The 27,848-nt window shown below is 31.6% G+C and overlaps 1 non-coding gene and 1 pseudogene across 1 annotated transcript; one reads left to right on the top strand and one right to left on the bottom strand.

Annotated features, from left to right (window-relative positions):
- Positions 1 to 594: 594 nt before the first annotated feature.
- LOC112038548 (uncharacterized) lies at positions 595 to 27,749 on the bottom strand (annotated as a pseudogene).
- LOC112038568 (small nucleolar RNA R160) lies at positions 19,099 to 19,177 on the top strand. The gene has a single exon (XR_002885850.2). It is a non-coding gene; the product is annotated as a small nucleolar RNA R160 (small nucleolar RNA).
- Positions 27,750 to 27,848: the final 99 nt, after the last annotated feature.

Here is a 27,848-nt window from a genome sequence, read left to right as displayed (position 1 = left end):
TATTTCTTCCCATCCCACCCCCTAAAATTTTGGTTTTAGAACATTTTTTCTTTATTTGGGTTTTCAAGTACATTGAATAGCTTAGACTAAGAGGGTCTTTGTGTATTTTTGTATTTCAACTTATTCACTAGTGGAGTGGTCTTGGCTTGGAGGGCCGCAAAGAGGTTTTTATGTTGAGTTCTTCAGTTTTCTATTTCATTAACACATCGGGTGTTATCTTGGTTTGCATTCTCTCTACCTTCTGCCCTTTAGCTTAATTGGATTGTGGAATTATAGTTATCCATACAATTGTTGAGTGCTTTGGTTGACTAATTGGTTAATGATGTAATTTTTCTTTAATGAAATTTTAGGGGGTCTAAAACAATATCAAATTTATTAGGTTGGCAGTTGCAATAGATGTCATGCATGGAGTTTGAGAACAATCTCATACAATTCATAAGTATTTATCCATGATTAAATAACCATTCTGAAGAAGCAAACAACGATATTAAACACTTCTAATGAAAGCAAATACATGAAAAGGAAGCAATTATATAGGTTGGCCTGACATTAATATGAAGGACTGATTTCTCCCTTTGGAACAGAATCAAGATCCTAATGGAAACTTTGATACGGATTGTTCAGCGTAGCAACATTGCTTGGACGTGAGAATACAACCTACAGTGTAGACATAAACCAAATATTTTTGAGATATATGACTAAGTATGTGCCACAGCGTTTTCAAGATAGATGCAAGTTCATAAGTCAATAATAATAGCAATTTGCCTAAGTGGAAGATGTGTGGTTTCATGAGTGAATATATTTATCCAATGGTAAGCTTTTATACAATTTAGCAATTTTTAACCACTAAGTGTGCATTTGGAATGCACTAAAAGCGTGCATTTTTGTGTTTTGCTGAAAAATGATAGGTCCCATGCACTGTTCACGGGACCTGCAAGTACGGAATTCAACATATTTTACTTTAAAACTAGGTTTTACGGTACTATTCACACATTTAAAAATTATTTTGCTACAGCATTTTCAATTTTCAATTTTCAGCAATAAGCGGTATTCAAACAAACCCTTAAACTCTTAAATAAAACTACGACTAATGAAAATGTGTGGCATTTTTTATTGATAAACTCTTCAAATCTAGTCTTTATCATTGAGATAATAAAATGGAAATTTTCTTCTTAAAAAATCAGAGGAAGATTCACAAAGTTTCCTAAATATGAGTTCATTTAGAATTCAATTGTGACACATTATTATTATTTAAGTTTCCCCATAATCTTAGTTAATTACAAATATACCTTCATATAATTAAAAGTTATAAAATCAATTTATATATTTAATAACAAATGAACATTAGAAAAAAATCATAAAAAATAAAAATAAAAAAAAAAAATTAAACATAAAATTGGATTGTTAAAATTAAATTGAAAAATAAGAAATAGTTGCGAAGCATTAAAGTTACGACAACATCTAAAACGTTTTTCTATGCATCTTGATGGGTTTTAAAACTTTGCATAACATCCAACCCAAAAAGTAATTTATTTTTTTATACGTTTATATGTGATTTTATAATAATATTTTAATGTTACATAAAATTAAACTCAATTAGAATTGGTTTTGTACGTGGGAGATGAAGGTTTATTTATTTATTTTTCTTTTTAAGTGAGGGAAAGGATGATTGTCCCTCCCGGCCAACTCCACCTATAATTATGGTGTCAATAGTGGTAAGAGGAGTGAAGGGAAGAAATGAAAGTGGTGGTGGGAGGCGTGAGGGGGGGGGGGGGGGGGGGGGGGTGGCAATGATGATGTGGAGAGTGGAGATAGGGAGAGGGGGAGAGGTGGTGGTGCTACTGGTATAAGCAGTGTAGAGGAGGAGATTGATGTTGGGAAATTAGGGAAAAAATAGTGGCAACAATTAAACATATTGTGGGAGGGAGGTGGTAGTGATAGTGGTGTGAAGTGTGCAGGGAGATGATGGTGCTGGTGATGTAGAGGAGAGGGTGAGAGAGATGAGGACGAGGCACATGCTTGTTCTAGAAAATAGTACTTTAGGCTTGAAGCATGAGCCATTTTTTACAAATTTTATATAATTTCTTGTTGATCATGAAAATTATTTCTATTAACTATTTTAGTTTGAATCAAATTTTTTTTATATAAATATTTTCTTAAAAAATACTTTGGTAAATGGCAGTTCACGTTGAAAGAAAAAGTAGCTTTAGTTAAACTTTACATGAATCTTAGCAAAATTCTACGAGTCATTATGTTCTTTTAATTATAGCATAATATCACTGTAGGCAAGAAACATACCTGATAATTTCCAAGTGTACGTGACTTAAAACCAGCTGCAGAATAATCAAAGTAATATTCCCACGTTCGTATGAACTTGTCGTCAAATCCAAGAGCAAGAATTTTGCTGAACACAGAAATTAAAGCCCCCGCATCAATTTTATATATATATATATATATAAAATAAAATAAAAATAAAAAACCATGCAGTTAGCTTGATATCATGATCAGTTTTGTAAAGTGCGTACAATAATCATAAATTTTCCATGTTCCCCATAAAAAGCTTCTTCCTTTTCTATTTTCTATAAAGTAACAAAAATATGTGCATGTCCTAATCTTCAACCTGTTACTAGAACGGCCGTTTTGCACTTTCGAATTTGCCTTACTTTGCAGAAAGAAATTGTAAATGCTCTGGGATGGCTATGTTTCTTTAGCATATAAAAAATTCTAAGCATGTCTCGGGTGGAAGGCTAATGGAACACGAGAGTGCATGATAACAACAAAGGGTATTTGTTAGGTTCTAAAGATTTAGAATTTCATGTATTTAGAACTTTAATGTGTATTATTAGCAAACCATGATCAAAACAAGTTATTTAGTCTTGTTTAGACTTGCTCAAAGTAGTGTTGTTTATGTAAAGTTGGAATCGAGCTGATGTAGAATTCACTGTGCATCTCAGCCTGGCTCAATTGATCAAAACTTAGGCTCGATCAATCGAAATTCGGGCAGATGCGTTTTTTTTGCAGAATTTCCAATTCAGCCATAATTCCTAAAACGTTTAGAGTTTTATGTTTTTGCCTTAGATATATAAGGCAAACCCTAGCCACGTTTTGGAGGTTCCTCATATTGCTGTTTGTGTGAATCTCTTGTGAGATCTGTGAGAAGCTTTCCTTCACACAAGCTTAGAATTATCAAGGAGGAGATTTCTTCAAGAACTTGATGATCATTCAGTTGTTGCCATAAGATCTTAAAGATACACAAGCAGAAGTGCTTATACTTGCTGGAGAATCCAAGAAAGAAGGAGTCCGTAGATTCGGAACTTGCATGTAGTCGTGTCAGTAAGTTCTACTAGTGGGTAGTAATAAGAAATCAAGCGTGGGAGCTTGTAAGTCTTATTGTATGAACTTCGATGCTTTCAAGATAATGGATTCAAGTTTACCATGAGAATAGCTAGGTTAAATCAGTCCCAGGTTTTTTACCGGTTTGGTTTTCCGGGGTCATCATATCTTTGTGTTATTTATATTTCCGTTGTTATATACTTGATATGATTGTTTGATTGTAATAACCTAGATTTGCATAATTTGACTAAATTAAACACTTGGCTAATTAACTATGTTAATCCGGTTATGTTAAGAGGTGTAAAAACTGTTCAGTATTGTTAAAATATTAAGAGCCCAAATCTCTTATATATCTTATGCCAAATTGATAATATATTTTTTCTGCAAATAAAGTACCTAACTGAAAAACTTATGTTTTTTTTCGCTAGTCTAACCACAACTTGGTGAAGAAATTATTTTAGTATTAGGAGGTGTCTTTCTTTGAGACAAGAGAAGTAAGAGAATAACATGATATATTAACTGTATTCTTACCTCTGATTGTCCATAAAATTTTTTCTCCACCATTTGAGTGTTTGACAGTAATGAATCCCTATGTTCTCCGCGTGCTCCACGCTACACTTACAAAACTTTGAATTAATTTTCTAGAGAAAAATAGTTTAACCAAATAATAAAATAATACCAGAGTCTGGATGCGTTAGCCATGGCTGATGTTATCCTGCTTAATGAAGGTAGGCATCCACCAGGAAATATATATTCCTTTATAAAATCCGAACTTCGCCTGTACTCGTCGTAACGTTGGTCTGGTATTGATGTGAACTAAACAAGGCAACTTCAATGGTTAGCAATATATTTAAACTAAACAAATAGAAGAGTTATAAAGACCAAGACGTTATAAAGACCAAGACATTATAATAAAAACTGGGAAAAAGCTATATATATATATATATAGGACATCATTTGTTTAATTACCTGCAGAACAAAAAGCCCGTCTTCTGCTAATAATGATTCACAGCAACCAAAAAACTCTTCCATATATTCATGACCGACATGTTCTATCATCTCACTGAAAAATTAATTAATGTTATCAAAAGATTATGTTTTTATTTTATTTTTATTTTTTGTAATGATTAAGGTTAGATTATGTTCAAGTTAGCTCATATTTGTTTTTGAGCCAAAGAAACATATGGATGTAGCGTAGTAGGGTAAGTGGAGTGGAACGTCATGAACCGATATAATATATAAACATTAATTTCAGTAACTCCAGTTTCTCATATAATGGATTAATTGCTTCTCACTCTTGTAGACGTAGGCACATTGCTAAACAACGTAAGATCATTTTGTTATTTTTCTTTCTTTAATCTTACTTAAACTGATTATATTCATTACGGATTAAAATAGTTGGTGGCAAAGGAACTCACCAGGATTTAATTCTGTCATATTTGTAGGTATCGGGCAATTGGCGGTAATCACAAAGGAGAAACTTAATGCGGTCCTGCAAGCAAAGTTGATTAAGGTTAATTTTGAAGTAACTAATTGACCTAGAGAAAAAGAATAATTTCATAAGATGTGCCATATTTAACCAGATGGTTTCTTGCTAGGACAAGAACCAATTATTATATGCAAATTGTAAACCTAATCAAGGCAAAACGGATTTATATATTCTTTGCTATAGGTGCATGTTAAGTATGTCAATGTGACCACAATAAAAGAACGATCGTGATTCTATTCTTTTACCTCAAAAAATGGTCATTGATTTAGTTTTAGTTTTCATGATGAATTTAAGATTATATATATGGTGCAACATCATTAAAATTTAATTCCACCAAATAAAGAGTGACGACTCCTTTTAAATGATGTAGCACAACATTTAAATTTAGATTTATTAATTATCATCTTTTTACCATAAAATAGGTCCAATATTATCAAGCAAATTTGATGATCATTCTCCATATAACAAAAGTAAATGGATAAAAGTTGTTAGGTATACACATGTGATTGAAATCTTACATTGAGTAATAATGGGAAAGGTGTATAGATAATATAATATAATCGGTTCCAAACTCAAAGGCTTTAAGCCTTTTGGGTCAAATGATCATCCTATATGTTATATTAACTATTTAATTAGATGTTTCAATTTTCAATGTGTTTTCTACCCAACAAGTGGTATTAGAGCACATGGGGTTGTGTGGCAAAGGTTGCAAGGTTATCAACATCACTTTCATAATTGGAGTGAAATGGTACATCACACAAAGCAAGCCCATAAAACTTACAAAAATGATTTTGGAAAAAGACCCAGCAAATGAATATTGCTATTAGTGCTAGATCATGTTGTAGCGTGAGGTTTCAATGGACTTGAAAGTGCAGGCCAAGTTCCCACGGATAAATGTGCAAGGTTGACACATGGTTCACATAGATGGAGTAAGGCCCATGAATGATGCATTGATAAAAAAAAAAAAAAAAAAAACCCATAAGGAAGGGGGAGCAAGTAAGGCCCATGAATGACGCACAAAGCGGTTTTGAAGCCCGCAAAGAAGCAAAGACTTGCACGTAAGGGGCTAAGAGATTGTTAAGTATACACGTGTGAGTGAAATTTCAAATTAAATAATAATAAGAAGAGTGAGTGATTAATATATCATAGTTGACCCAAACTCAAAGACTTAAACCTTTTGAGTTAAGTGATATCTCTATATCCTATACTATGTACAATTAGAAACAATTTTTTTTTTTTTACACCTTTTATGGTAAATGTCATTCATCAAATTAGTACCTGAAGGCCAGCATCCTTCACTTTCTTTTCCGCAAGTTTTAGTTGCTCTTGAGACAAAGTGATGCCAGTGTATTTGCATCCAGTTTGATTGACAACTTCAATAGCAAAGCTTCCCCACCACACCCAATTTCAAGAACTTCATGCTTCTCTTCAATTCTTGCCTAAGTTAATTGTAAAAAAAAAAAAAAAAGAAAAAAAAAAAAGAAAAAAAAGAAGGGAGATTAGTTTAGGGCAGGAAATTTTTTAAAAATTTGATATAACCCAGTAGGAAAAGTCTCACCTTTTCAATCAAAGTAGACATTTTTCTCAGCTGCGCAGCCTTTAAGTCCTCATCTTCCTTCAAAGAAATATTGTCATAAAGGTGAATTTAAGTTAAAGCTAAAGCTTAAAAAGGAGGTTATTAAATCATGAAAAAGTTAATTTTGATCCCGACCTTAAATACAGCGGTGGAGTATGTCATTGTTTCGTCCAGGAACAGAGCGAAAAGTTCATTACTCTAGATTCTAGAAACACAAACAAAACGGATAATAAGCTTATGCTTGATATTAATTATGTCACTAATCATGTTTGAATACTATCATTCTATCACTTATGTCACTAATTTAGGTTTATAACTATCATTCAACGAAAAAGGTTATCATTAATCTAAACATATAGTCTCATATGTCAGCACGTGAATTGAACTCACAAGCCCATTAATTAGCTTTAGTCTAGTATTTGTTGCGCGCATGAGAACCCTAAAATTTTAAAACTGATCAAAAGCAAAACACCACTTAGCGGACTTTCACAAAATAGTACTCTAACATAAATTTATAGATAAAATTTAGTTACAAAATTAATTGTAGCTTAAGGCTACAACATTACTCAATATTTTTTTTATTGGAGGTGAGTTTTGACATATCCATCATTAAATTACATTTTCTTTTTATATCCTTTATACTTACAAAATTTCTAGAAAATCAATGATCAATAACTATATCATTGATAAATTGTTAAAATTGTAAGTTTTTATAGTTTAAAATTATGCATAAAATATAATCTTATAAATCATATAGTAAATAATATCCAATTGACACAAAATTTACATGTATATTAAGAGAATAAAAAATATGTAATCCAACGTTTAGATTTTCAAAATATGTAGTAATATTAATGATATTAAATAAGGTTGTAGCCTTAGGCTACAAATAACTAATTTTGTTGGTAAACTTTGTCCATTGGGGTTAAAATGCCTCTACATTTTACACCATTTTTAATTTATTCATATTTGTTATTGAAATTTTCAGGACGTAGGTCAAAGGCCAAATCATGTAAATTCTTGGTGTTATCTTTTTTGTGTGTGTTTATATATTTTTATTTTGGGTTTTCTTCACTTCTCTTATATATTTTTTAGACATGGCAAAATAGGTAGAAAGTTGTTGACTTAACCTGAACCCAAAATTTTCAACCCGAATAAAAAATGGGCCAACTCACAACCCACCCTTTTTTGCAGGCCAACTCGACCTGGCTAACCTGTGACCTAACCTATTTTTTAGACTACATGCCAAGGTGCTTGGTGCATAGACATAAAGGCACAAAACACTGCACTGGCAGTACCTAGCCATTTTGTAGCCACTTGTGGTAGTGGTCATGTCCCTATTTATTAAAAAAAAAAAGTTAATTAAAAGGGAAAAAGTACAAAAGGAAAAAGCTTTTATAACTACTTGTCTACACTACTAAATGTGTAACTAGCACCCAAAAAAAACTAAAGTAAAAGAAAAGTTCAAAAGTCCAGTAAACTTTGAATCTGAAGTGTGAAAACTTTAAATATATAATTTTTAGTTCTCCTTAGAATCTAATTCTCTTTCAAGTTGTAAAATTGTAATTATAAGCATTTTGGCTGAGTTTTTAACATGGAAGATTTTGTTATCATGACTATAACAAATTTTAGTCATTCTCAAAACTATCAAATTTGGAAGGATATGGAAAGTTTTATCTTTTTTGTTTTGTTTATTTTTTTCCCCTCACATGTATAATAGTAATACAAATAGTCTAATAATAGAAGATGCCCACTTAATGAAGAAAAACGAAGGGTATTAGGTGCAATTCCTTTCCTTGATTTATTTCACTCATTCTCTCTAAAAAATTGGCATATTTTATTTATTTATTTTTTCATGTGAAAATATGGCTCAACCTAACCCACCCACAACCCAATTAGTCCAACTCGTATTCAACCCGTTTCAAAATGACCCGTTTTTTAACTCTACCTGTTCTCAACTTACAACCCGATTAACCCAACCCAACCTTTTGTCATATCTAATATTTTTTGAAATCATTCTAAAATTATAATATTTTCACAATTAATCTTGTATGGGAGTTTTATCTAAATGCACTTTCTCACAACAAATTGGTATCAGAATCAAGGTTCACTACCTATACCTTTGGATTGTTCCCTTTGGAAATTTTTCTAATTGGTTCATGGATCTAATTAGTGGGAAGAGAGGAGTCAAGAGAGTTCTCTACAAAAACTTTGGCAAATTCCTCTGAATTCTTTGGTAGTCAAGAGACTTATGACTATGGTTATTATTATTATTATTATTATTATTATTATAAACACATAAAGAAAACATTAGGAATTTATGTGATCAACCTTCAGCCTACATCCATGAGTGAAAATGAAGAGAAAATTTCATTAACAAATTTGGAGAATACAAAGATGGAGTAGATGCACTCTCATATAATCTAAACTCTAATACACCCAAATAACTTTCCTGGCCAAGACTAGGGTTGTACCTAAAACGAATGGTAGATTTTCTTTCTATTAAAATTTCTGCATAACACTCTCAAAAAGATTTCTCCGTAATCTATATATATATATATAACCGAAGTCGCTGAAACTCTCACAATTTTCCATGTTAGCAGATATTTAAATAAAATTATCATTTTATTTAAATAAAATTATTGTTGTTTAGTCCAAACTTAATAAGGAGTAAAACCCTGTTTCTCTAACAAGTCAAACTTAAACTCAAACTCATCATTATCATTTAAAAAAAAAAATATTTTTGATTAATCCAAACTTATTATTATTATTTTTTTAAAACAAAATTATTTAATTTTTTTTAACTACATAATGCAGGTTATTTCACTCGCATTAAGATTCAAAAGAAAAAAAGAAAGAGACTCATGTTAGGACTTTTCACTTCCCATCTCAAAACCCTAATTGGTCACGCTAGAACGCAGCCCATCTTGGTCTTCTCACTCACATATCTTTGCCTTTTAAGACGCTAGAATCGAGTGAATACCTTGATTAAACCCCTTAGTAAGAATAGTGGGACAATTGATTTATGCTCTTCGGATATTTAGTGATATGCCTAATCATGGGGGTACTCTAGATTTGTATATATATGGTACTCTGATTCATGGGTTATGTGGATTTGGGATGATTGGCGAATCAAAGGAAAGATAATCAAACAAATGGAAACAAAAGGTTGTTTGCTTAATTAGATATATCATCAATTTTTAGGGGATGAGCTTAATTATTTATTCCTTTTAATAATAAATATTTTTAGTGCAATAGTATTGATAAGTACAAAAAATTCAAAAGGTTGTTTGCTCAAATTTGAAGCTCAATGTGTCCTTCTCATATCATGGTCTTTGTTTATATCTGTCATTTATGTTTTCAAAGGCTATTGATGGGAAAATTAAGACTTGGCTGTGTAATATGTATTTGTTCAAAAGGTATTAGTTTTGTATAGCTTTTTGGAGTTTTGATTTATTAATTTAAGAGTTGTGAATTGCTTTGTAGATCTCAGTAATTTATATTTTCAAAGGTTGTTGATGGGAAAACTAAGACTTGGTTGTATAATATGTATGTGTTCAAAACTAATACCTTTTGAGAATTGTGAATTATTGACCGCATAAGCACGTGTTAAGTAGGTTTTGAGAATTGTGAATTATTTTGCAGGTTTCGGTAACTATGTACCTGTAGTGAATTATTGACAGCATAAACACATATGTCAAGTATTTTATTTTATTATGATCGTTCATTTTTTAAAATGATACCTTGCAAAATGTCTATAATAAACATATTATTAACTCAATTTCCTATTTCTAAATTTTAATAGCTTTCCCGTGCACTATACGGGTTTGCAACTAGTTTTGACTAAAAAACAAACATAACAAAGGCAAATAAAAGCACCCAGATCCAAGGTTGCAGCATCCATACAAATAAATAAATAAATAAATAAAAATAAAAACCTCAACTAAAAACAAGGAAGTGGCCATAGTCTTATACCAGCTCGTAATGACGAGAGATGTTCCTGCGTGCCTGTGTAAGAGTATTTTGCCTTGAAAAATGCTTAAGAAAATAGCCTGCAGATCCTATAGCAGCCGTGAATATCAATGGCGTCCACCAACCCCTATAGTCACAAATAAATAAATAAATAATTTGAGCAGTTGAGGAGATGATTAATTATAATATATATGCTTATCCAAGCTTCTAGCAAAGTCTGGCAGTTGCAATATCTACCTTCTCTTATTCAATTTCAAGATAGAGGACTTTGAATCTCTGCTAGCAATAAGAATCTGCAAATAATGTCAACAAGGTAAATTCTGAGGAGGTAAATACCACAAACGTGCTTTGTACGTATTAGGGTCATAGCAGTGCAGTTTTGGAATTAACTCAAACTCTAATCAATCTTACCAAAAAGAGGTTTTGAAGACCTTCGTTTTCATCTTTGAAAGAAATATCTCCATCAATAAATGCATCAGCAAGGCCTAAATCAGCCCGTGTCATAATCTGGTCAAAACAATCTAGCCCTCATCAGTGGTGATGAGGTAGTATAATAAAATGCCAATATAATTTGCAACCTATTAATTAACTTTGAAAAAAAAAAATTCTTGCTAATTTCAAAAATAGTTATATTATGTTGCAACTTGCAAGCATGGTTTTAAAAACCAGATTGATCAAAGAACCGGAAAAGAGAGTGATTACTGAATTTCTAGTCTGACCGGAATTGGACTGATGGTCGAACTGGTGACATCATTAATAAATAATTAATAATTTTAAAATTATAAAAATAAATAATGAGATATATCATAAATTTATAACTAGTAAAATAAATTTGAGTGCTAAGTTTAAGTAAAATATTTTTTTCTTTTTTCGCCACTTTCCATTCCAATTGTTCTGACTCGAGTTTCTCCATTAATGTAGTACTACTTTCCTAGAATAATGTCACTATTTTTTTTTGTAGACTCTTAGAGCCACTTTTACTTACCATTCAAAGAAACCAAACAATAATTGATAGTTTCTCACCAAAAAAAAAAAACAAACAAACAAACAAACAATGATTGATAAGTAATAGTGGTTCTAGGAAAGTAGTACTACAAATAATTGTAGCACTACTTTCCTAGAATAACGTTACAATAATAATAACGTTATTCTAATGTTTTTTTAATATATTGTATATTAAAAAATTACTATTTTTTAATGTTGTATATTAAAAAATTACTATTTTTTAAATTTAAATTATATTTGTGCTAATGTTTGTTTTATATTAGTATTATGGGTCATGCTAACGAGTGTCCTCAGGGTATTGGTTAACAATCCATTTTAAGAAAGTTTCAATACTACTTTTATGAGAAATGAAAAAAGTTGTCAAAACATTAAATTTTTTTTTTTATTTTTATAAAAACCTTTTTTAAATGAATTGTTAATCAATACCCTAAAGATATTCACTAAGAATAATGGTTAACATTTCCCTTATATTATATTGGGTCATGCTAACGAGTGCCCTTAGGGTACTGGTTAAGAATCAATTTTAAGAAAGTTTTGACATCACTTTTATGGGAAATGAAAAAAACTGTCAAAATATTAATTGATTTTTTTTTCTCATAAAAACTTTCTTTAATTGGATTTTTAACCAGTGCCCTAAGGGCACTCGTTAGCATTTCCCAAAAAAAAAAAAACAATTAATATTTTAACAGCTTTTTTCATTTCCCATAAAAGTGATGTCAAAACTTTCTTAAAATGGATTTTTAACCAGTGCCCTAAGGGCACTCGTTAGCATGACCCATAAACTATTATCTCGAGAAAATTAATTCAAACTTTTGTAAGTGTAGCGTGGAGCACCCAGAGAACATAGGGATTCATTACTATCAAACACTCAAATGTTGGAGAAAAATTTTATGGACAATATCAGAGGTAAGAACAATTAATATATCATATTATTCTCTTACTTCTTGTCCCAAAGGACACCTCCTAATGCTAAAATAATTTCTTCACCAAGTTGTGGTTGAACTAGCGAAGAAAGAACATAAGTTTTTCGAATGTGTTAAAAATACTGAATTAATGTATTGTATTTCTCAAGTAATGACATATATAAGAGTGTCTTTATATAGTAGGCAAGTGTGTTGTATAAGTGTGTGCTAAACAAGACAAGTAAAGTAGACCTAAAACCCACAAGCCTATTACACGTTAACAGCCTCCATCAAACTCAAGGTGGGTGTGAGACCAACTTGCGTTGTCAACTAAACCACAAAGACGTCCCTTAGGATATGGCTTAGTAAAAATATCTGTAAGTTGATCTTGAGAGGAGACTGAAATTAGCTTGAGAGTACCATAGAAAAGATGATAACTGATAAAATGACGATCAATTTTGATGTGTTTGGTCCGTTCATAGAAGATATCATTGTGAGCAGTATAAAATGGCACTCTAGTTATTACAATAAAAAAGAGTAGTAGAGAATGTGGACACACCTAAATTCTTGAGAAGCCATTGAAGCTAGAGGAGTTTAATTATGTACTTTATTTGCTGTGCAAATATATTATCAATGTGGCCTACGATATATAAGAGATTTGGGCTCTTAATATTTTTAACAACGCCCATTGTTGTTAGCATTCACTCCCGTGTTCCATAGCCTTCCATCGGAAAAAGGCTTAGATTGTTTTATATGCTAAAGAAACATAGCCATCCTAGAGCATTGACAATTACTTTCTATAAAGGAAAATTTTGTTTATAACCCCAGTCTATAGTTATAAAAGTTAGGCATTTTTGTAGTTGTACTATGATTATGTAATTCATTATAAATCTGGTTTAAAACATTAGTAATACTATTTTCATGTGTGTTCTAATAAGTACTACTATTTACTAAAAAAAAAAAAGGGATGTTCACCCACATTGGTTGTATGTGTCTAGTGTCCACTGTTTATAACATCAGTTTACAACTACAAAAGTTGGGTTTTTTTGTAGTTGTATTCTGGTTATGTAATATACTATAAACCCAGTTTAAAATACTAATATTATTATTTTCATGTGTGTTTTAATAAGTATTACTGTTTACTTAAAAAAAAAAAAAAAGTAAGGCAAATTTGAAAGTGCAAAATGGCCGCTCTAGTAATTTTAGTCCTTTATGAAGTTCGCTAAACATATAGCCGTATACCCTTGAAACTTGCTATGAAATTATGAATGTTAGACAGAAAATAATCATTTTTTTTTTTTGAGAAAAAATAATCAATTTTTGGAAAGCACATGCACATGCTTTTGTTACAGGTTGAAGATGAGGACATGCAAATGTTATTATTACTTTATAGAAAATAGAAATGGAAGAAGTTTGTTATGGGAACGTGGCAAATTTATGATTATTTGACGTACATTGCAAAACTGATCTTGATATCAAGCTAACTACGTGGTTTTTTTTTTTTTTTTTTTAAATTGATGTGGGGGCTTTAATGTCTGTGTCCAGCAAAATTCTTGCCCTTGGATTTGATGAAAATTTCATACGCTTGGGAATATTACTTCGATTATAGTGCAGCTGGTTTTAAGTCACGTACATTTGGAAATCATTAGGTTTGTTCCTTGCCTACGGTAATACTACGCTACAAAATAACATATTGACTTATGTAGAATATTGCTAAATTTCTTGTAATTTTTTATTTTTTTTAGAAACAAACTAACTGCTAAACACATATTGACTTCAGAAGAGTTGACAAAAACAAAAAATTGTTTAAAGAATGAATTTGAGATGAAAGATCTTGGAACGACAAAATTTTGACTTGACCTAAAAATTGAACATCTTTCAAATGGAATTCTTGTTCATCAATCAACGTACCCTGAAAAAGTCCTAAAGCACTTTTACATGGATAAAGCTCATCTTTTGAGCACTCCAATGGTAGGTTGGTCACTTGATGTCAAGAAATATCTTTTTTGACCACAAGAAGATGATAAATAAACACTTGGTCTTGTAGTATCATATTTTAATGCAATTGGTGCTTTGATATAGCTTGCAAATTACACAAAACTTGATGTAGCATTTGTAGTTAACTTACTAGCAAGGTATAGTTCTGCACCAACTCAAAGACATTGGAATAGAATTAAGCATATATTACATTATCTTTGTGTGACGATTGGTTTAGGATTATTTTATTCAAATGGATCAAATCCATAGTTAGTTGGATATGCTAATGTGGGTTATCTTTATGATCCACACAAAGATCAGTTACAAATAGGATATTTATTTACTTGTGGCAATATTGCTATTTCATGAAGATCTGTTAAGCAAACAATTTCTACTACTTCAAATCATGTAGAGATTATGGCAATTCTTTAAGCAAGTTGTGAATGTGTTTGATTAAGATTAGTAATTCAACATATTTGTGAAAAATATAGATTATCATCAATAAAAAAATAGCTCAATGATATTATACGTAGATAATGTTCCTTGTATCACTCAAATTAGAGAAGGCTATGTCAAAGGTGATAAAATCAAGGATATTACACCAAAATTCTTTTATACACATGAGCTCTAAAAGAGCAGTGATATTTATGTCAAGAAGATACAATCATATGATAATTTAGCTGACATATTTACTAAGCCATCACTGACTACGACTTTTGAGAAGATAGTACACAACATTGGCATGTGTCAACTTAATGATCTTTATTCCATGAACAGTGGAAGTTCTATTTACTCATAAGGGGGAGTAAATTTTTTAAAGTATATGTGCTGATTGTACTCTTTTTCCTTCACTAAGGTTTTTTCCCATTGGGTATTCCTTTGCAAGGTTTTAATGGGGCAATCCTAAGGCACTCGAAGTGATACAAGAATACTATTCTCCTTTTCTTAAGCCAATATTTTTTCCCATAGGGTCTTTCTTTGGAAAGGTTTTAATGAGACATATTCTTAGAAAGAGGTCATCCATGGGGGAGTGTTAGAAATAAATTTTGATTGGAATGTGTAATGTCTTTAGGGGAGGCATATATCCATAATTGTACTCAATATTGAAATTTTATCCATGTGTGTGTGTGTCGGGAGGGGGGGGGGATTTCTTATCACTTGAATACAAGAGTTTATCGATACATATTCCTTATTCTCTACTCACTTAGTTTTATACTAGCCTCAGATGCTCTTTTATATATATATATATATATATTGTAAAGGTTAATAATTTGCAACTATTATAATTTGAAAAACTTTTTTTTTTAAACAAATAAAAAGGATAAACTTCAGAGATAAGTAGTAACCGTAATTTCCTTTTTGAACGTGTGTTTAAATGTGATGTAGTGATATAAAGAGAAGTTATGAGTAGAAAAATAAGATGAACGTGTGGGAAAAAAGGCTAAATTTTAAGATTCGCTATGACTTTTTCTTTTTCTTTTTTTTTGGGGGGGGGGGGGGGTTTACTTTTATTCAGGTGAAAAAAGAAATAAAAAATGCTAACTTTTAGAGAATAAAAAGATTAACGTGGAGGAAAAAAAATCCGAAATTTTAGGAGTCCTCTTTTTTAATTCAAAATGAAATCTATTATTTGTTTGACATATATGACATTATTTCTAAGAGAAGTTACCCTTCATTAATGAGGGTATCTTTGAACCATATAAAAGTTTAGTTCCAATGCGAAAATCCTCTTATAGATAGTATAGATATTATCTCTTATTTCACAGTAGTTTCCTCATTTATTTTAAATTGTTTTATAATCCATTATAGTATATTTGGCTTTTTATAATAATAAAAAAATATAATTGTACATGATGTATTAATAATTTAACTTAGACTCCGTTTGGGAGTTCATAAGGGGATGGAATGGAATGGAATGATCAAAAGGGAATGGAAAAGAATGGAATGGAACGGAATGAAATTTAGTTAAGTAAGAGAAATAAATGGAAAAGAATGAAATGGAATGGAATTAAGTAACCTTGATTGGATGTTTTAAAATAAAGAAATGGAAAGGAATAAAATGAATGGAATGTAAGTAATCTTGTTTGGGAGCAACATGGAGGAAATGGAATGAAATCATTTTATGACAATATTACTATTAGACCTCTATTTTAAAATAAAGGGTTGAATATATAAGGGTATTTTGGGAGTTTTAGTAAAAAAATCATTAAATCTAATTTCATTCCCTCTTATTCTTTCCAATTTCGGGGGGAATGAAAATTTAAGATTTTAAGGGAATAGAGAATAATGAGTGTTCCCTCCCACCCATTCCATTCTCTCCTAGTTAAACTCCTAAATAAGGGAATGGACTTTCCATTCCCTCCATTAAAACTCCCAAACAAAAGAAGGGAAGAATATTCTAAAATTATTATTTTCATTATTTTCCATTTCATTCCATTCCCTCCTCCCAAACGAGGCCTTAAAGTCATTTTTATTTTAAGTTAGATTACTTTAAGTACAAAGTTTGGTTACAAACCTAATTATAGCTTAAAACTACAACTTCTTTTAAAAACATTAACCTTGCTACATATTTTAAAAATCTAACCATTGTATTGCATATTTTTTATGCTATTAACACATATGTCAAATTTTGTGCGAATTGGATGTTATTTACTATATGATATATAAACTTATTTTTTATGCATAATTTTATTTTACAAAAACTTGCAGTTTAAACAATAGACAAAATTTAGTTACAAAATTGGTTATAACTTAAAACTACAACGTATCTTACTCAATATCTTTTTATTGGGGGTGAATTTTGAAAAATTCACCATTAGATTACATCTTTTTCTTATAACCTCCATGCTTGCAAAATTTCTAGAAAATTTAAAACTACAACGTATGTTACTCAATATCTTTTGATTGGGGGTGAATTTTGACAAATTTACCATTGGATTACATCTTTTTCTTATAACCTCCGTACTTGCAAAATTTTTATAAAATTAAAAATCAATAGTTATGTCATCAATAAATTGTTTAAATTGCAAGTTTTTGTAGTTTAAAATTATGCATAAAATATAAAATTATAAATCATATAGTAAATAATATCTTATTGATACAAAATTTGACATGTATATTAAGAGTGTAAAGAAAATGCAATTCAACGGTTAGATTTTCAAAATATGTAGTAATTTTTTATTTTATTGAATAAGGTTGTAGTCTAAAGTTACAACAAATTTTGTAGCTAAATTTTGTCATTAAACAATTGATTGATAACATAATTATGGATCTTTGACCTCCTGAAAATTTTGCAAGCATGGAGAATATAAGAAAAAAATGTAACCCAATAGTGAATTTGTCAAAATTCACATCTAACAAAAAGATATTGAGTGAGGTTATAGCCTTAGGCTCAAGGAAGTTAGTTTCATACTGTACCGGCCAGTATGGCCAGAATTTTCCATACCGGCACCTTCATCGGTACAAGTACATTCTCATTTCATATCAGATTAAATACCGGCCATACTAGAGCTGTTTCGGCTGTACCGGGATAAATACCAAATTCTGGCCGGTAAGTGCATTTCGGACCAAAGCAAAAATCTTTGATTTATTTGTAAACTTTTAAGAAAAGAGAGAGTTGTTTTGTAAATTTTAAGAGAGGGGAAGGCTAACAAGAAGAAGCAAAAGAAGAAGAAGAAGCAGTTAACCAAGAAGCAACACCAAAATGCCATTCGTTGCTATTGTTGATCACCCAAGCTTCTTAAGCTTCTTTTTCTCAACAATTTTTCACCTATGGTTAGGGGTGTGCAACCAACCCACCGACCCACCAAAATTGACTCGACCCAACCCAACCCGTCAGGTTGGGTCGATTTTTAGGGTTTGGTGGGTTGGGTTCGGTTACAAAATTTTTTTTGATAATGGGTTGGGTTAGGTTTGGGTCATAAAATTCCAAAGCCGCCAAACCCAACCCGACCCACCCATATATTTAATATATATTATATAATTAATATTTTTTTTTAAATAACCAGCTCTTCCTCCTATCCTATATAAAAGTCAATATTAATGTATATTAGTTCATATATTAATATATAACTGAGTTGGAATATTAATTCATATATTAATATATATTTTGTTTATTAACTCAAGTGGTAGGTGTGATATATTTTTTCTATTCAATTTAATAATAATAGTAATAAAAAAAGTTGTCCAACCCATGGGTTCAACCTGACCCATGTGGGTTGGGTTGGACTTATGTGATGGGTTGGGTTGGGTTGAATTTTTTTTAACCCACCATGGTGGGTTGAGTAAAAAAATCCCCTAAATCTGACTCATGCACACCCCTACCTGTGGTCACCTCCTCTCCTTTATTACTTCTTACCTTTTTCCTTTTGAGAATACATTCAGTTAGGCTGTGGCGTAAAACCAATGTTTTATGCCAGCCAATAGACCCTTGCCACATGGACAATATTAAGTTCTCACTTAAATCCCTCTCCAAACAAACTCCGAATAAAGAACAAAGAAAGAAAACCATAGCCCTCGAACAAAAGTCACTGCCACAGCCCTCAGACAAAAGCTCCCTCTTCCATCTTTGCTTGCCCAAACTTCCACCACACCAAACACTGGAGCTCACTGCCATAGAGTTCGCCAGAGCTGTGCGTGGAGCTTGGAAACATACCGAAGGCGCCGTAAGCCACAATCCAAAGGTTTGTTTTTTCATGATTTTCCCTTTTCCCCATGGATTTCGAATTATTGATGGGTTTTTCTAGGTTTATGGATTTCTTTGGAGCCTCATGAATTATTTACGGTATCAATGTGATTTCTTGATTATTAATTTCTGAAGATAAAGCTATTCTGGCAAGAAGCAAAGCAATATGACGAGGTTATTATATCCGAATATGATGTAGAACCCTGTTTCATATTGGCTTTCAAAGTTCGTTGATTGCTTTTTGCCTCGATTCAAGAAAATCTTTCAATCGTTTAATGGGTCATTTATATATATATATATATATATATTTTAAATTGTTTTTGGTTAACTTAAAAAAACTTTCTAATATGTTAACACATCTTATTCTTTCTATGAATTTTTTAAACTAGCTTAAGGTCTCTGTGTGTGTGTGGTGAGGGGTCAGAATTGAAACTCCAAATTGATAACTTTAGAGGACATATGTTGATAAGGAAGAGACAGTTGGATTCTGAATTTAGAAGATAATATGAATAAAGCTTATATGCTTGGTTGTGGGTACTCAAATGCCATCACAATTGTAACAACTAATATTCTTTTAAATGCTTTTGTATCTATCATGGCAAAGGCATGCTCTCTCTATCTTTTCTTCACTTACCAATGAATAGAAATTATAGTGTTTTATTAATGGAACTTTTATATGAATGCTGGCACCAAAATTCATAGCCTGTTAATGTACTCATATTTCAGACTGTCCACTAAAATAAATATTCTGCAGATACAAAACATTGATAAAAATTAAGTGTAATAGCTGATTTGATACCTAGGAGAGTAGTATCTGCCAATGAAAATTTTGCAGGGAAAATTTTGAACATAGTTTCTATTGTCTGCTAATGAATACCATGTGTATGTTTGCTCAAATATCTTTATGCTGTCCTGTTTGATTTTTTTTTTTTATGCAAATCATTATATCTTTATGCAATCCTGTTTGTTGTGTATGGCTCTACTATAACAGCTTAATGCTCAAGTAACAGCTTAATGCTCAAGTCCATGGCATAAGGTGTAGGAGATGACTGTCATTTAACATAGATTATGCACAATTTTGCTTGACTAAATTGAATCTGATTTTTTTTTTTTTTTTTTTTTTTTTTAAACCTTGACTGAATTGTTTCCTTTTCTTTTTCTTGGATTTGTATTTCTTTAAATTTTGCTTCTTCTAGGTGCCTTTCCGAAAAGTTTACTTACGGTGGTAATTGAATTCTCTGCTGTCAACTTTAGCCTCTAGGACACAGCTAGTATCATTTATTTGATAGTTATTAAAATATTTTTAGTTTCAAATATAATTTACTCCTACTTGTAATGTCAATTTTCTCTTACTTGTAATGTCAATTTGCTCCCTATATGTACCAAAGTGCAAATAAGGATGTACTTGGAGCTGTTTTATGTAATAAAGTTTATTGAGTGGAGCTACATGTACCAATGTACCAATGTACTTGGAGCTATTTGATAGCTGTTTTATGTACTTGGAGCTATATGTACCAATGTCAATTTTCAGTTTCTCCTACTGTTAATGATAATTGTAATATTAGCGTAAAATTTTCCAATTAAATTTTAATTTTGTAGTAGAACAAGTTTGCCAAATTGGGCAAGTTTAGTATTGTAATAGCACAAATTTTAATTTTATTCTTAATTTTTGCTTATGAACTTTTCTTCTCTTTTGTTTTTTATAGGTCATATTGAAATATAAAATTACTTGAATTGAAAATATGAGTGCGAATAACAAGGAACTTGAAACAATCTCACTTTGTGATATAGTGGATGACTTAGTACATGATGAGTCAGAAATAAACGAAGATCAAAATAATGTAGACTTGTCATTGGATGATTCAAATCAACCTTTTGCATGCAATAGGCATTCAAAACCACATCTTGATATGGGATTTGAAAACTTAGAGGTTGCTCATGCATATTATAATGCCCCTTTTGCATTGAGATTTTTTTATTTATTTATTTTTAAACTTTTGCTTCAAAACAAGCTATGAACCTGAAATGTATCCTAATTCCATATATTCAAATGTACAAAGTATACTCAAAACACTAGTACACCATTACCAAACCAATTGATATATAAATAATCATTAGAGCATTTGTCCACAACCTATGTCAAAGATTACAAAACATGATTCTAAATTAGAAAGCATGTCAAAGAAGTTATGAGAATAAGAAAACCAGACCACAAGAAGAGATGATAAGAGCACCTTCTGTAAGCCTTATTATTTGACATGTGATAAATTTTTTTTTTTTTTTTTTTTTTAGATTTGAGATTGTTTAATGATGCAATTGGCTAAGCAAGTTTGGCATCTTTTTTGTGTAAGAACTTCCCTGGTATTCAAGGTATTTCAAGCAAAATATTTTCCATCAGGCAATATTTTTGATGCGGAGGTGTCTCCTCGATGTTCTTTGCTTGCAAAGTATATTGCAAGCTAAAGAAGGGTTTTGAGGGGGTGCTAAGTGGAGGGTGGGAGATGGAAGGATTATAAATATTTGGAGACATTGTTGGCTACTCTCTGATGGGGGTGGTGGAGTTTTATCTCCACAGCTAGACTCCTCTTTGCAGGTTATTAGTGATCTGTTTTTACCAAGTTCAAGAAATTGGAATGAGGAGCTTATTTGATGGGAATTTTTACCCATAGGAAGCTGAAGTTATCAAAAGTATCCTTGTAAGTTTTAGTATGTAGATGCTGATGCTTTGATCTAGCCTCTTTCTTTGATGGAGAGTATACGATCAAGAGCGCATACAGTTGCTTGTTATGATTCAGCATCAAAGTCAAGCCAGTTCTTTGAACAATGAGGTAGGGAAGAATCTATGGAATTTTTATATGGAAGCTCTAAGTTCCTAACAAAGTTAGGCCATTTCATTTGGCAAGCTATCTAAGATTCTTTACCCATGAAGTTTAACTTGCATAGGCGTCAGAGTGGTGACAGATGGTCTCTGTGAATTGTGTCGAGATTGCTTTAAAGATAGTGTTCATGCTTTGTGGCATTGTGATTAGGGGTGACAAATTTTATCCATACCATGAACTTGCCCATTACGCACCTTATTTAGATAAGTCTTAACCCAACCCATTTGAGTATTTAAGTTAAATGGATAAAAACCCATTTGGTTATTTAATTAGATAGGTCTAAATGAATAAATCTACTAATACCACTAAACCTATCTAAAATTTAAAATTAAATAAACCCACTAAACCCCTTCTAAAATCTAAAAATTAAATAAACAGTATAACCCCTCAGTCTCACTCTCCTTCAAATTTCTTAGTAACTAAACAAAAGGAAATTCTAGAGAGAGAATGGGGATGGAATCGAAGTTCACCAAAGGATTGGGTTCGTCTCGCTGAGCCCTAGTTGCAAAGTCATGTTTTTTGTCTTGTCGTGGTTTTAGTTTTAGTTAGTTTTAGTTTAACCTTTCGATTTTCTGGCTCACTATCTCTACTACGTCTAGCTCTGCCAGATCTCATTTTCATTCATTCTTCCCTCCTGGTAACCATTTCTTTTCTTCTTCTTCTTCTTCTTCTTATTATTATGTTATGCTACTTCTTTGTTCAATTTCTTAACAAACCTACTGTTTGTGGCTTCATTCTTCCCTTTAGGGTTTTTTTTTTTTTTTTTACTTTTCATTTTTTGAGTTTTTCTGTTTAGTTGTTGAGAAATTTTTGAGAAAATTAGGGAAAAACTGTATTTCAAAGTTTGGACTAAAGTTCAAGTTAGTTCTATGAGTATTTGTTTGTTTGCTTAAAAAATTGTTTGATTAGCTAGGTATTGGTCGAGGTGAGGAGAAGTTTTGTTTGGTTTGTGAGAAAGTTTGGGAAAATAAATGAAAATGAAGTGGTTGATGTTGTTATAAAGCTAAAAGATTTTAATCCAATTTTCAAGGGTCCTGTTTGGTTTATGAGAAATTTTCTAGTTGCTAACTTAATGGGAAAATTTAGTAACAAGTTATTTATTCATTTGGGTTATATTGGGTTAAATGGGCGGATTACTAATTAAATGAGTTGAGTGGGTAATAGATAATAAATTTATATATAAACGAGTCATAAATGGATAACTACACACCCGACCCATTTATGACCCAACCCGCCCATATGGCAGTTAGATTTCCGCTTTTCCTTTCTTCAAACCCAAAAATTCTCAACCTTTGAAGATCTTTTCCAGATCCTATGTTTGCATGGATCATCTAATCTGGTTGCCTAGTTTGCTATGGCTGCATGGAGTGTATGGGAGCGTAGAAACAGAATGAGAGTGAAGCAAAAAACATGGAGGGTTGAGGAAGTTGTTCAGCGGGCTTCGGAGCTCTTACAAGAATTTCAGGATGTGCATAAGAAGGCTCATCGGGTAGCTGATCATAGCTAGGATTTACGGTGGAAGCCACTTGATTATGGTCTTTAAAAGATCAACTTTGATGGGGCTTTATTTGCTTATCAGGTTAGTGCAGGTTTAGGGTTGGTCATTAGAGACTGGGAAGGGAAAGTCATAGCTGCATATGGTTAGAAAGTGAGGTATCCGGGTTTAGTTGACTTGGTGGAAGCCTTAGCTACCTATAGAGCAATCAGTTTTGCCAAGGAGCTCAGTATTCATCAAATGGTGGTTGAAGGAGACTCATTGCAGGTTATTCAGGCCATCAACAATGCCAGGCCAATTCGGACTATGTATGGACATGTTATTGATGATATCAAAATTTTGTCTTCCACTGTTTGTTGTAGCTTTTTGCATGTTAAGCGAGAGGGTAGTAAATTAACTCATGCCCTCGCTCATAGAGCAATTTTATCTGCACATACTAATGCGTGGTTGGAAGATCTGCCACAAGATTTAGATGATGTTTTCCAGTTTGATTTACTGTAATAAAGTTTTCTTAGCTTTTCTCAATATATATATATATATATATGCGCGTGTGTGAGAGCAAGGCAAAATCTTAGGAAGTAAATACCAGAAAAATGCTTTGTACGTATAGGGACAAACTGGCTCTGTTTGGAATTAATTCAGACTTAAATCAATCTTACCAGAAAGAGGTTTAGAAGACCTTCATTGTTATCGTTGAAAGAAATATCCCCATCAATATATGCATCTGCAAGGCCTAAATCAGCATTTGTCATAACCTGTTTAAAACAAGATGGTGAGAAAAAGTTTGCTGTATAATATAATAAGATTTTGAATTTTAAATGCCAATATAATGCGCAGCCTATTAGTTAATTTTGAAATTATTTCCGGCCAATTTCAACAATAATATGTTGCATGCATGTGACCCGTATAAAAATATTCCAACATAGATTAAGAGTACATACCTTCCAATAAAACTGCGGATTATTAACTTTAAGAACTATTTTCAGAGGACACTTTCTCTTGTCTCCTTCAAAGGTCAATGTTGTACCCCCTTCCTCCAATAAACTGCAACACCACAAGGCATGGTATATATATTAATAACATGGGTTTTGGCAGCATAGTTGAAAAATTGGGTGTTGCCAGTGGTGGTGGAAATTAAAAACCATCTGGGTTGAATCCTTCACACAAAAATTTCATAAAATCCTATTGAGAAACGTTCCGGAAAAGGAATTCCAATACATATTCTAATGGTCCTATTATTTAGTGGTGGCTCCAGGAATTTTTCTCAGGATGTTCCTTAAGAAACATAAATTACACAATCTAATAATTTGTTATATTGTTGTTTCATTAATTATAAAATTATTAATTGTTTTTTGGCCTAACATAATTTAATTTTTTTTTGTCTTTTATAATATATAGGTTAATTAAATTATTTTTTATTAGTTGCACTAGCACACATCTCATGTGTATTTACTTCCCCAATTCAAATATTCCACCCGGCCCCATGTGCCCATCCACCCCGCACTCTACTTAGCAGACAAGCCTAATGCCCCCAATAAAAAGTTTTCAATTTCAGTTAAATAAGCTGTTTCCAAATAAATTCTTAATAAATCATCAACAAGGATTGAACAGAGAAATAAATGCACATATAGAAGGAAAAAAAATCATTGTTGGACTAACTTTATTATATCTCAACTCCCACTTAATTTCAAAGTTTCAAACAAACTCAATTTTTACTTTAAAAAAAAAAAAAGACACTAGCAAACAAAGACAACTATTCACCATTAAAAAAACTGCTATTCAAATAAGCACAAAAAGACAAAAAAGAAGAAGGCAAAATTCAACTCATAGAGCACAGAACGTGGGAGCATATCAATCCACCACTAGACACTTCTACTATTTTCTTTAAGTCATTGTTTAAGTCTCTTAAAAAGAGAAAGAACTCTCTCTCTCTCTCTTGTATTAGATAGTTTAAGAGATTTTTTTGGTGCTCGTTGCTCACTTGCTAATGAGTGTGAGAGAGAGAGAGATACTAGATCTAGTGAGTTTGGGCCAGGGATAGGGCTAGCAGCTCTGCTGCTACCATGCTGTTGCTATTGCTGCCTTTCCCTTCACTACTTTACTTCAACCATCAGCTGCTAAGTCTCTTGGATTGATGGAATAACATATTAGTTTTGTTTTAAATTTTTGAAAGGCTGGGCTATTTGTTTTTGATAAAATTTGGTTGATTGGGTTAAATTTTTTTTAGCTTTACTATTTTGTGATTTATGTTGTTGTGCTAAATTTTTTGGGCTTACTAAATTTTCTTTTATAGATTAGATCCATAAATTCTTTTTATGGCCTTTTAAAGTGCCAGTAATATTGTTGGGCTTTTTTATGAGCTTGCTCTATTACATTTTTTTTTTTTTTTTTTTTTTTTTTTGCTTCAAAGTAGAACAAATAAATTTTTTTTTTTTTAATTTGAGGGTGTTCCTAATTTTGCTTGATGAGAGTGTTCCTAATTTTTTTAAAGGATAAACAAATAAAAAAAATTTAATTATTATATATAATTTTTTTTTTCAGTTCAGGGTATTCTTGAGAACACCCTGAGCTTAACGTGGCGTTACCATTTGAAGCTGGAATTCAACAACAAGGCTATGGTATCCTTTGTACAAACAATAATATCCATTTTAATTCATTCTAGGGAGAACTTAAACTAAAGCCCCATGGCCAATTACAAAATACCCTCACTAATATTATGAACACAACCTTTACACCATTTTAAAGTGGTTGATTGTAATTTGCAAGTGGTGGACAACTAACACTCAAAACCCATTGTTTTTTCTCCACTATTCACAATGGACCATTTTAACAATTATAATTTTTGTATAAAGAAAACATTGTGTTCATAGACCTTAGTATTATCGAAATCCTTACATAATCAACTCACATAGCCTTAACAAAAAGGAAAAGGCTAAAGAATGCAGAGAAATTAACCTATAACAGCAGCTCGGGGGCTGAACAAAAAACATACCCAGAATAATATTTGAAACCATCAAATTAGACAGCTCTTGCATGATGATAAATTTTCAGTGTCCTCTCGTCAGTACCAGTCCCAGAACCCAGATGATTATAGACTACATACTATAACCGAATTTCAGAGAGTGCATATATAAAATGTGTATTATATATATCACACACACACACACACACACACATACTAGCAGGATATCAAAGTTAGAAGTAAACTAAACTCACATTAAAAATCCAGCAGAGATAAAACGTCCAAGGAACCTAGTGACAATAAGGCGCGCCCCTGCTTCTATGAGAGATGGTTCCATGTGTTTTGGCTTGCTTAGAAGAGCACTCTGTGCAGCGGCCATGCCTGCCTACCAACAAGTATATCCAGTAAGACACCTTCCCTTCAAACTAATGATTCTCTTTAAAGAAATTTATAGAACTTAGAAAAAGGCAAACAAAAGGTAATAGACTAGATACAATTTTTCTCCTAGGGAAAATTATCAGTGATCAAGGGTAATGATTATTGTACACAGTATGTACATACACATATATAAAAGAGTCATTTTGATGTTTAGGGCAATAAACTAAAGTTGATGCTTACCAAATGTAGTTATATATATATATATCTTAATGTCTCTTTGTGATTCCAGCCATAAGGCCCACTACTTCAACTACAAACGGAGCTATTGTTGGACGTGCACCACCTCCCTCCAAGATTTTTTTTTTTTTTAATTTTTTTTAATACCAGTATGTATTTACTAATTTTAGTAAATGGGTTCAATAAAATTACACTTAATCCCCCTTAACAATATCATTGACATTTTTTAAGTTCATAAAAAAATTTTATTGATATAAAATCTAGAATAAACCAACAAGCGCAAAAAAAATTATTCCAATAGAAAATTACCAATAACAAACTTAAGCCTAACTAACAACCCAAAACAAACCCATGCAAGACTAAAAAAAAAAAATGTGATAGAAAAAAAAGATAAAGAGCCTGTTAAAATGTGTATTTTAAAAAGTATATAGGAAAAAAATAAAATAACTTATTACTTTCTAAACAGTATAAAATACAGTACAAAAATATAGTTAAACTGACGGAGATGCTCTAAAGAATAAAGACACGAGAAGAGAGACTGAGACTTAAAGCAGGGAGGAGCAGCAGCAGCCCAGCACCGCCCAGATTTTCTCTCTCTCTCTCTCTCTCTCTCTCTCTCTCTCTCATATATTTGATCTCTAGTGCAAAATATTGCTGAACTTTTATTAGTTTATCTGATAATCTGAGTTATGATTTCTATTTTGAACTAAACACAAATATGAAAGATTCAAAGAAAAAAGAAAAAGAAAAAGAGGCAGAGAACTCTTCACTACACTTACCGGAAATAGCAGAGAGAGAGAGAATGCATCTAATGACTTAATGCTTCATCTTTCCTTCTTTGATAAAGGTTAACAGCTAAAGTAACAGTTTTTTATTTTATTTTTTATTATTATTATTATTATTTTTAAGTTGCGTGTTGTGACTAACCCATCCCATGTGTTTTGCATTTTAGATATATA

Source organism: Quercus suber, unplaced genomic scaffold (assembly GCF_002906115.3).
Source record: "Quercus suber isolate HL8 unplaced genomic scaffold, Cork oak 2.0 scaffold_37, whole genome shotgun sequence".
Taxonomy (NCBI): Eukaryota; Viridiplantae; Streptophyta; class Magnoliopsida; order Fagales; family Fagaceae; genus Quercus; species Quercus suber.
This window is presented reverse-complemented; position numbering and strand designations above follow the sequence as displayed.